Source organism: Condylostylus longicornis, unplaced genomic scaffold (genome assembly GCF_029603195.1).
Source record: "Condylostylus longicornis isolate FDR11 unplaced genomic scaffold, ASM2960319v2 ptg000001l, whole genome shotgun sequence".
Lineage (NCBI taxonomy): Eukaryota > Metazoa > Arthropoda > Insecta > Diptera > Dolichopodidae > Condylostylus > Condylostylus longicornis.
Genome location: NW_026577970.1, coordinates 5,399,787 through 5,411,909, shown reverse-complemented (window position 1 = coordinate 5,411,909; position 12,123 = coordinate 5,399,787).

The window sequence follows — 12,123 nt, the reverse complement described above, 5'->3', positions numbered from 1 at the left end:
TGAGATTTGGCACCGAGTCCGGAACAAAAGTTTAACTCGCATTTTCGATCTTCTAACCAATGGTACATTGTGTTGTATAACTTTCAGAATCACCCTGTACTTGATTTTTTTTCATAAACTGCATTTTTGTACAATTAGAACAGAAGAAACGAAAAATGAAGCTTGTAAAATGCAAAATTTTTAATTTTTTTTTTGGAATTTTGAGAACAATTCAATTTTTTTTTGGTGTTTTTTAATTTAACTTTGAATAGCTTGATTTTGATTTCATAAAATTTATGTCAATCAAGTGGAAAATGTTTTTTTATGTTATTATAATCTGTCAAAGAATAAAAATTAATTTTTATAATTATGTAATTGAATTGCATTCAACTAGTTAATTAAGAGGACAGGATCTATTAAAAAAATTATATTATATGATCAATAAAGAGTAATTTGCTTGATCTGCAATTACATTATACAACATTGGCCATTTTTTGTTATAAGCTATAATGTACATATACATATGTATATTTATAATGCGTAACTAAATGCTATATTGTATATAGCATTTACAATATGTAGATATAAATAAAAGTACTGTCGTATATACCGCATTTTGATAGATTTTCAAATACTCCATTCTATTCGAAAATATTTATGAAATTAATTGAAAATATTTGCGTTCACGCATATTTCGAGCACTTAATACTTACTTAATCAAAGCTAAATACGGAAAGAATATTGATAATTAGCCTAGAAAGCAGTAGATCACTAGTTCAATTCCAATTTAGGGAGAAAAATTTTTTTGCCTTATTCGTTTGGCTTCTATCTGTTCTGCAACTGTATATGAAAATGTTTTCATTATTAATTTCCATATAAGAAATTTTCAAAACAATAATAAAGTAACTACACATTGTAATTGTTTGTACTTAAGTAAAATCAAAATCTACTATTAAAAATTACTTAAACTACAACAGTTTAATCTCTTTCTAATTTGTTTGTAAATATACTTAAAGTTTATTTGTTGAAATTCATTCCTATTTCTGTTAAATTTTTTCAAGTTAAAAATTTTGTCTATAATTACACAAGTTTTTTGTTAATTTCGATTAATCACTTCAGTAGTGTGCGTTAGATAGCTTATTTGCAATGTAATCGATTATCGATAGTATAAATTGTAGATTTGTACAACAGGGGCAATAGTACAAATCTACAATCGTTAGTATAAAAAATCTATTCATTTGACATCTCTAATTCACAATATAATATTTTCCACGTGTCATACATGAAAATTTTTTGATTCGAAAACGAAATTACCGTTTAATGACATTTTATTTTATAATTTTTTATCAATGATGTTTTAATTTTTTAATTTCATGTAATCATATTGAAATTTATCACTCGTTTTTTTAATAATTGCAAAGTAACCATGTATAATTACAACAAATAGTATTACATTATTGTGGTTGTGTGTAAGTCCGCATAAAATTATTTTGAAACAGAAAGTTTAAAATTAAAATTAAAAGAGCAAATAAAAAAAAAAGTGCGGCAAGTGTCTTTAAACATTGGCAAATTGGCACGAAAAAGAAAAAAAAGTCATCATATAAAAATGGTGCAAATATAAAGTATAACAAGAAAATTATATCCAATATACACACAACACCAACACATACATATACCATAAAGTCGAAAAACAAAAAAATAACAGGAAAAAAGCAGATAATGTGTAAATTTTCATAAGTGGTTTTTAACATTTCACCGCAACTTCAATGAGTCTTTCTCCACTTTTAAGAGTCATTCATTATACTGTTACTGCTTTTATTCCTAATTTTTATGGTTTTTTTTTTGTCTCATTTTTGGGTTTCTTATATACTTGCGTAAAAATATAAGAAAATGTTTTTCACGTGGTCGTATACTTGACCGGTTAACTGAAAGAAAAAAGTTGTGTATGTATGTGCGTGCCTGGTTTCTTATTTGTAACATTATTTACGTAACATACTGTAATTGTTAGCGGAATAAATTCAAAAAAGAAAACATAAAAATTTATCAAATGATATTAAAAGAAAAAAAATACTTCCAAGTCTGAATATATGAAATTAAAAATAAATTTATATTTTATTTAATACTGATTACTTTCATAATCTTAATCCGTACCCTTAGTACAATATGAAATTGTAAAAATTGAGAAATAGTTAAATTTTGATTTGAGTATACAATGGTGCAAAAGCATGATTTCATTATATTGAAGAATTTATTTATACTTATATTCACAAAACTGACTGCAATGTGAATTGCCTAATTCAGTGAAAGTGTTACAGAAATTTAGTACAAACAGACCGATAGACGGACATCTCTCTACTAAATATAGTTTATTTACGCTTTTCTACTATATGGAGAACTGCGTTACTACCGAAAGTTCGACATCCAAAATTAGGTACCATCACATAACCTCCCTTATTGTATGCAATACAGTCAGTAATTATCAATTTCTCGAAATCGAAACTCGAAATCTAAAACAGCTAAATTTGAAACTGCAAAATACTTTTGGCTCGAACTAAATAAAAATAATCGAAATAACGCAAAGTTTATTGTCTACCATGAAGAAATGCGTTTCTAACCAAAACTGGACATTTGAAATTTTGTAGCATCACATAATTTATCTGCAATGCGGTGCTCGATAAGAAAGTGTTTAAATCTCGAAATTTTCAGTTGGAAAAAATTATTTACTATATTCTTAATTGTATAATTGCAATTTGGTGGTGTTAATTGTAATTGTTGTGAACAATTAATGAAAACAATTGACCGAATGTAGTTTGGTACGGAGTTAAAAAGATATATTTCTATTTATTCAAATTTTACTCAAAATTAAATGTTCCGAAATATTATAATATTGTTTTTAAGGTGCGATATAGACTGTTTTATGTATGTAACACATTAGACTCATTCTATATAAAATATATATGTATAATAGTCTTGTAGAGGAAACTCGTGTGTGAAATGCTATTAAAATCAATTATATGGTGTACGAACTTTAAAATTTACTACTCACATATATGTAAATAATGTTGTATGTCATAAAAAAATATTAAAAAATAATATTGTATATATACATATGTATGTACATATATATGTATAAATAAATTATTTTATTTGATTTGTGGTTTATAAAAAATTTTATTATAATATCCGACTTAACGCAATTATATTGTTTAAAAAATTTTTAGTGTAATCTACTTAATTACATTTACATATGCATGTAATGTTATATGTGTATTTAGTTTAAAACTTTCTAAAATCTAAATAATTTTAAATATTTTACATATTATGCTAATACACACCTTAGTTACATATATTATTTTACTTAAAAATTTATTACATAAAAATTTTATATTTAATCATATTTTAAATGAATTGAAATTTATGTTTGCAATTTTAATTTTACAAAATACGAGTATAAAACTACAATGTACACATATAAATATTTACATAAAAATATATGAATATTTACATATGTATGTATTGTGTAAATTTTTTAAAATCTAACACCTAAGTGTTGGTCAATTTTAGTTAATAATGGCAATACTGACATCACAATTTTTTTCATGTTTTGTTTTATCTTATTGGGAATTGTAATTGAAGAGAGATTTGCTGCAACAGTTAAATTTACTTTTACAAAAAAATGTGCTCGAATTTCTGAAATAATATTTTTAACGTTCCAAAAACGCATCTCGCCCAGTTTCATTTAATGTGCAACACTGAAAATATTCACAAGTACACACACTTATATTTCAATTATAAAGTCATTACGGAAGTCTATTTAAAGAACATAATTACACTCCATAATTTAATAAAGTATGAAAAGTATAAATAGATTAACAAACGCAAAAACAATAGAAAAACTTTAATATTATACTTACATAATTTTAAAATTTTCATTCTGATTGAGTAAATTAAATAAACGGTAGAGGAAAAGTCATTATCTTTAAATCAAAATTCAAGCAAACATACAAAAATATTTGTATAATATAAATATCACGTAAGCAGAAATGAAAATGTACACATATATGTATGTATGTATGTATGTATATACTTAAACTCTTTAAGGAAAGCAAAAGTTTAAAATGACTAAAAACACATAATAAATTCAAAGATTATGTTAAATTTTTTCAACTATGCCCAACCGTGTAGAGAAGAAAATTACTTTTGTTCACTTTTGATTATACAATATGACATTTTATGTTTTCATACATAATACATATATACCTTTTCTTGCTAATATTTACCTGTTCGAAGGGATTATAATACACCTGAACATATGAAATAATAAAATACAATTTTGTTTTCTTTCTTCATTTTTAAATTGGTTTTTTTGACCTTATAAAAACACCGGATTGCCGCATAATTATAAATTTTAATTCAGAATAATTTTCACAATTTTTTTCTGTAGATGGTTTTTAATTTTGATGAATTTTCATATTTATTGCTGTAGATAGTTTTTCATTTTTTTATTTGAAAAATTAACATAAAATCTGCAATATTTAAATTTATAGGTTAGTTTTTACCGTATATAACAGAATTTTCATATAAGAGAGTGTTAGCTTTATTAACTGCTCCCAACTAATACGGAGTAGTTTGAAGTTTTAAATTTTTGTTGCAACTTATTTCCTTAACAAGTTTTGATTTTACAATATTATTTTATGCATGCAAATCGCTGGACGTAAGTGCGATCAGCCCAAGTATGATGATTTCGTTATAATCGTGTGGAGGTCAATACACAAAAGTGATGCAAATCTTTATTATTTCAACATCATCTTGAGTTATCTCGCGCATGTCTTTAAGAACTGAGTACTACAAGCTGGCTAAAGAAATAAAATGAAGTTATTTAAAATAATTTTCATCAAAGTATTATTTATGTATTAACATTATAAACTAATATTTGAAAAATCTTTAAAATTACAATTGCACACTTTTATTATTTGTTAAAATCGGGAAAAAATTATGTATTGAAAAATTTAGAGCCAAATTTTAATCCACTTTAAATATTATCGAACAAATTATAGCTGGCATCCTTAAACTATTTTATATTTTCTTTCTTTTCTAGAGACCGAAAAGCTCAACACTTTCGTTTGTTTTCTTTTCTTTTCTTTCTTTCTTTTTCAATTTCGATTTCATTCATGAAATGTTAAACAAGAGTTATTTAATAATAACAAAGAGAGGCCAAAAAAAAAGAGAAAAAAGAAAAAATAAAATAAAATTAAAAATATTTTGCGATTTGCTACCGCCATCACAATCATTGTCATCAATATCATTATTATCTGTATAAATAGTTGATTATTAATATCAATATCAATGAAATTTAACTTCACATTAAAATATTGTAAAGGTTATCGCGTGTATCCATATTATGAATTCGTGTAGAAATATTTTTATAAATCTGAAATCTTCAAAGTACTTTCAAAGCTATGGAGATTTATGCTTGTATACAAGTATGATTTAAAAGTACCTTAATAAGAAAGTAGTCAGGTGGGTCGGGATTGATTGTTTTGATTGCGATAGTCGTTTATTATATATTATATGTAGAAAGATTTTGTATTATAGAAAAAGTACATTTTGTACATTTTTGTTTGCTTTCATCAATTGGTACCCTAAATATGGAGTATTATTTACTTGCTTGAATTATAATGCCACATTGTATAAATTTAATGCATATTATGTGCATACATTATGTTACCATTATGCATGAAAATCAGGAAAATTTTTCAAAGAGGAAAGGTTCCAAAAAGTTTTGTTTAACGGCATTCCAATTTTAATTGATTTTCCGGAATAAAAAAACTAGGGTTTCTAATTCAATACAACAAAATCGTATATTATATACCACCAACTACAATTTGGCTGCCTTGTCTCAACACAGTTAGAATTTTTTCTAAAAATAAAAAGGACTTGGTAAAGATATATGAAGTTTGTGTTCAAGAATCTAAAACTTCTACGTTGGAAAATGCAAGTTTTCTATGATAAAAATGGCAATTTCTGGAGCTTTTCTGTGTCTTAAAATTGTTAAAATTTTTGAATATACCTATTTTGTTTGTATATACAATACCAAAATACAGACGTAAAATCAACTTGAATTATTGAGCAATTCAATTTTAATTACTTTAAGTTGGAAAAGTTTAAGTTCTGCTCTTATTTAGTTGCCTCATTTCTTTGTAAGTCTTATTAGATTTTTAACTTCAAATCACAATATTCGAACTGTATGGCAATTCTATACCATATAAAATTTATTTTCACTGTATGGCAAGTATATTTTTTACTTTCCAGTATTGAATTTTTTTTCTTTCCTCCAATTTTCTTCTTTATTTTTTTTTAATGCATTTTTTCGTTTATAAATCACTTTTTATAAGTGTATATAAATATATATGTAAAACCAAGTACCTGTATAGCACAAATTCATGTATGTAAATATGTATTTAAATACGAATTACAACAGTTCAATTGATTTAAAATTTACATTAATAAAGGCACGAAAAGTTATAAAATAACTTTTAAATTTATTTAAACCTTAGAGACAGACGACATTAAGTTCAGAAAAATCAGAGCTACCAAAAAACAAAAAAAAAATGTATGAAGAAAATTATGGTATTTTTCTTTTTATTATTGTCTATATTACCATTTCGACCTTTCTCTCAAAATACAGATGAATTGCGATTTTGTAATATAGAAAAAAAATTTCCTTAAAAAAAGGAATTACAATAATAATACTGCGATATAGTTTTACTGTTGTATGCTGAACAATAAAAAATGTGATTGTAATAATAATGAGAACAATAACAACAGTAATAAATAATAACAATATTAACAGTAACCATATAAATATGCAATATAAAAGTAATACAATAACAGTAATGTACTATCGCGGCATTATGATCAATAAAATGTCTTAAATACCAAAATACTATCGTACATAAAAACAAAAGAAAATGTTAAGAAATTGAAAAAGTGGTGTATTCATGTACTTTTCGTTGACTGGTGTGTGAGGTGAAGAGAAGAAAATAGTATGAGTTCTTTTATAAAAAGTGAAGTGATTCAAAAATTTAAATAATTTTTTTTTTTAAAAAAATGCTTGTATATGTAAGAGCATTATTGTGTACAATATTATAATTAAGTTAAATTAACATTGCTATTTTCGTTGAGATTACACACACAATGTAATTTATATATAAATTTAATTAACTATTATAATTTAATATTATATTATTTATAATATTAATTGAATACATACATTGTATATATATTTATTATAATTTAATGGTTCAATAATCATTTAATGTAATGAACCTACATGTCTCTAATTAGAAATTTTATATTTATCTTGAAACCGAGAACTATCATATTAATTTTCATATGTAATGCACTATTGAATTAATTTTATTGTAATAAAAGTTAATAATGGGTAAACACGTGTTTAGGCACATTAAATATTTCTCTTAAAAGTATTATGTTCTGATTACATATATTAAATATATGTAATTATATACATTTTTGCATGACAATAAATTTAATATCAGTAGCGTGTGATAGGTAGATTTTATTAAAAATGTTGCACAACTGCAAAACATTGTTTTCATACATTGTTTCAATAGAATCACAGGAAGTACCTTTGTATATAGGTAAAATCGAGTTGTTTACAATAAAACTTTTGTTAAGTTCAATATTTGAAATCGTTTTCAATCTCTACTATTTTCTATTAACAAAAATTTATACACTGTCCATCAGTTCAGGCGTCTCTATTCTAACACTCCCAAAAGTATGTAGAGAGCTGAAATTCTGGACACAAATGAATCATTGCGAGAAAATTTTTTATTTTCTCATTTCAAAAATCCAATTTTTAGTAAAGAAGCCCCCAAAAATATTTTAACGAATTCAAAAATTGGGAGGAAAACTTCCTTTTATTTTCTTTGAAGAAAATTAGCTTTGACAAAGTGGTTGCGTAGCACAAGAAGTATTTATTTGCATTTAAAAATATTTAGTTACAGTTAGCCTACAATCTTTATTAGATTAAAGCTGATAAATAGTCTATCGGAGAGTCAAATCGTTTCATGTAGTTTATAAAAATATTTTTTAACATTATTCAGAAATAAAAGGTTAAGCAATAAAATAAAATTATATTTCAAATTCAAAATTGTCATATAAAATGATCGCTATCTGCATTCTGTGTTATTTTAAAAAATTTTAACATTGAAAAATGTTTATTTAAGGGTTATGTCTAAAATGAATGAAAAATTTTAAAAGATTTGAAGATTTTTTATTTATACTTTTGTGTTTTTTCCTTTAATCCGCATAATCTGATAATCTGCACTTGTTTTTATTTTTTCTTTGGTAACAAGATCGATTAAATTTTTTGTTTGTGTAATTGTCTACTCGTATTTTAAGCTGTTTCTAATCCTACTATGTCGTCGTCATTTACAAAGGCAATAAATTGTCATTTATTTTAAAATTATTTTAAATGCGCTTAGGTTTACAAAACTTGAGGCGAAAAATTGCAAACAAACGGAATTTTTTTCACTAAAGTGCAGAATTGGTTACTTAAGCATACGGGCGGTTATACAAGAATCTGGTGATAAATAAAATTGTATGTACACATTCTAGAGTTCCATCTATCCAAATAAAATGGGAAATAACGCATCACCTTTATTAATCGAATTCGTTCCTAACAAAATTTAAAACCAGGCAGCAATAATCAGAATTTAATTTGGTCTTCACATGTTATAAAACTATTTGAAACAGGTTAAAGTAATGGGGGTGCTTTCCGTATATGAGCGTATATGACGAGATGTTACTTAAATTTCTTTTTGTTTCTTTTCTTCTTTTCACTTTGAATGCATAGCTAATACAATTGAATGTGGAATGATTTTTTGGAAAATTTAAAATATTGTAGTATTAAAAGGTTTTTTTCTTTCAATGTTTTTGTACAGAGCCATCGTGCACACTATAGAGCTACGAAATTTTTGGAAGGACTTCATAAAATCTTAAAATATATTACTGTTTTATTATATGTTAAATCAAGATATAATTCGGACATATCTGACCACTAATACAATGGTTATGGTACCAATCCTTTAACCGAAGACCTTCGGGTTCAAACCCTGTTCCGGTCACTATAAAAATTATATTTAATATTATATAGCTTACCATACAGCATTATAAAATAAAATGTTAATATAAAACTAATTGCTCACATATCCATGGTATTCGATATTGAATATCAACAAAAAATAAACAATAAAAAACCTTCCGGCTAGTTACTATCTTGTTAACTCGATGACTTGTGAAACCTGATGCTTGACCCTGTAAAAAGTCAAGTCGAAGGTCCCAATGCTCCCAAGTGGGAGCAATAAGAAAATATTCGGACATGTACCTGTATATAGGTAGACTCAAACAAATATCGTGCATTCATAATATTTATTTTTTTTCACCTTTTCTCCATTATTTATTTCATGATCATGTTGAATATTTTATATGTGTATATGGTGAAACATTTGCGTGAAAAATCTATTATAGAAAATTATTATTTTATTACGCATGATATTTAAAAAAAATAAACAACGATTCTTAATAAAACTACAAGCATGTTGCAGAAAATAAAGATGACAGTGAAGAAAAATAAAATAAAGAAAAAAAAACATAAAATTAATTAATTTATTTATTTTTGTTTTTTTTATATTTTAGAAAATGAAAAATGATATATAACAAATGATATCCAATATATCATTAATTGTAGAGTACATCAAACTTGACTCAAGCTTTTCATATCTTCAACTTATCCACATATAAAATGTACCAGTAGAATGTGTGTGTGCTCAGATAAAATATGAAACTTTCTTGTTTTAAAAATATCATACATATTTGTGAATAAAAATTCACTGCGGTTGAAACAAATATTACTCATATTTATGAATATAAAAAGAGTAATTAAACTATTGTGAATTAAAACTAGTGTAGTTAGAAAAAGAGAAGTATTAAAATCATGTAATTTGAATTATACTTTAAAATAGAAGAGTTATAATTAATGTATTTACAGATATGAGTCTGCGCTGTATTTGCGTAAACGTCGTATATAGCGTCTCGGTTTATCATATTTATTTAGTTTATTGATTTCAGAGAAAATGTCTGATCTTTCAGTATGATCTTATGTTACATTTAAATTTTTAATAATTAAAATAATTATTAATAATTAAAAATTAAAAAATCGTAGGTTTTTTTGTAAATTTTCAAAAAAATTTGATAAAAAATTAGAGTCCCTTTTTCTGTATTTTAAAATTTCTTAAAAAGAAGAAGAAATCTGGATTCTGCACGAAGTCTGAAATTTTAACAGCTGACGAATATAATAAATACTCAATTTTATAATAAAAATAAGTAAAATTTTTTCGAAATTCTTCCCCTTTTTGAGTTATTTAGGCAGCACACATTTTTAAAATCTGAATTTTTGCACCACTCTTTATTCAACACTCTATCAAGTAGAGCTAGCTCTCTGATCATACTCTTATGTCCTCACTAAATTAATCAGTAACTGCTTCCTAACTAACGAAACCCGGATTAAGCGCCGAGTACTCGCTTTCACCCGCCCTCGTAAGCCTTACTAAATAAGTTGCTTAGGAGACACCCGACAGATAACTATGCTACTTACCTTCTAGGAGGTGAGAGTTGGATTTGTTGGCAGAGCTGATGTTTTTAGAGGGCATTTCCTAGCATTTTCAGCTTCACATGCCAACTTTTGTCCCCCAACCCCTATTTTATTATAAATATTATTATTTTCGAAAATTTAATGCAAATTTCTCCCAAATTTATGCAATTTTATTATATTATAATAAGAACTAATGATTGTTCCCATATTCTAGTGCATGGTCACATAGGTCCTTTTCATTGTTTTAAATTTAAGTTTAAAAAAAACTTTAAACTTAAATTACTTAAGGGAAATGTACTATTTTACAGTTTTACAAAGATTTTGTTGATTACATTTTTGAACAATTGAAGAAATTATAAAAATTATAAAGATTATTCCTTTTTTTTTAAATTTTGGATTTAGATCATTATGTTATACTCGTATGTATGACAAGAGCAGTAATAATAGAGTATAATATTGAGAAAATTCCCTACAATATTAAAATGTGTAGAATTTGCATTTGACATGACGTCTAGAATATTTCCATGAAACAAAAACAGAGTTGACAAATTTTATAATTTTTCATGATATCACAATTTTGCTTTGACGTATCAAAATTACATAATAAAATTTACAATATTATAAAAAAATAAAACAATGAAATAAATCAAACTCCGTCTCATTTCAATTTTTCCCGTAATATCCAAAATAAATACAAATATATGTACATATACATAATATGTATGTAATTAAATTGTTTCAAAACATTTGTTCTTCATTCAATTTTTCTGTCAAATTGTTGCCTTTTTTTTTTTACCTTTATATTGTCCTAAAATGTAATTCACTTTTATCATCATGTATGTTCGTATGTATGTATTTATACATTATGTATTATAATATAATAACTGTTATTTTTATTAATATTTTTGTATTATTTTGCTTCTATTCATTAAAATGTTAGACAATATTTTTATGCATGTATGCGTGAATGCTTAAAGTTACAAATTGACATTTTTCACTTCATAAAATTCATGTATTGAAAATGTGTGTACGTCTGTATGTATGTATGTATGTATTTATATTTATCTAATTCTGATCTGTATGACTATATTTGTGTGTATAATTATGTATGGTAGACAGCATCTCTTATATTGTTATATGATGCATAAAAGTATGCATGTGTGTATTTATAATTAAATTTAATAAAAGTTATAAAAGAAAATTTGGTGGTACAAAAAACGTTTTGATCAAAAAGTTGGTAGTTTTTCACATTGTATTTGATTTGTTGTTGTAATTTTTTGTTTTTTTGAGTAAATGTGCGCCAACAAACCGCAATTTCAATTTTTTTTTTTTTAATTTTCTTAATTTTTTATTTTCTGCTTTTTGTTTTCGCTTTTTTTTTTCATAACAGTGGTGGTAGGGAAAGCTAAAGTGCATATAAGCATAGCATATTTTTTTTCATTTGCTTTTTTTTTTTTATAAAATTTTAA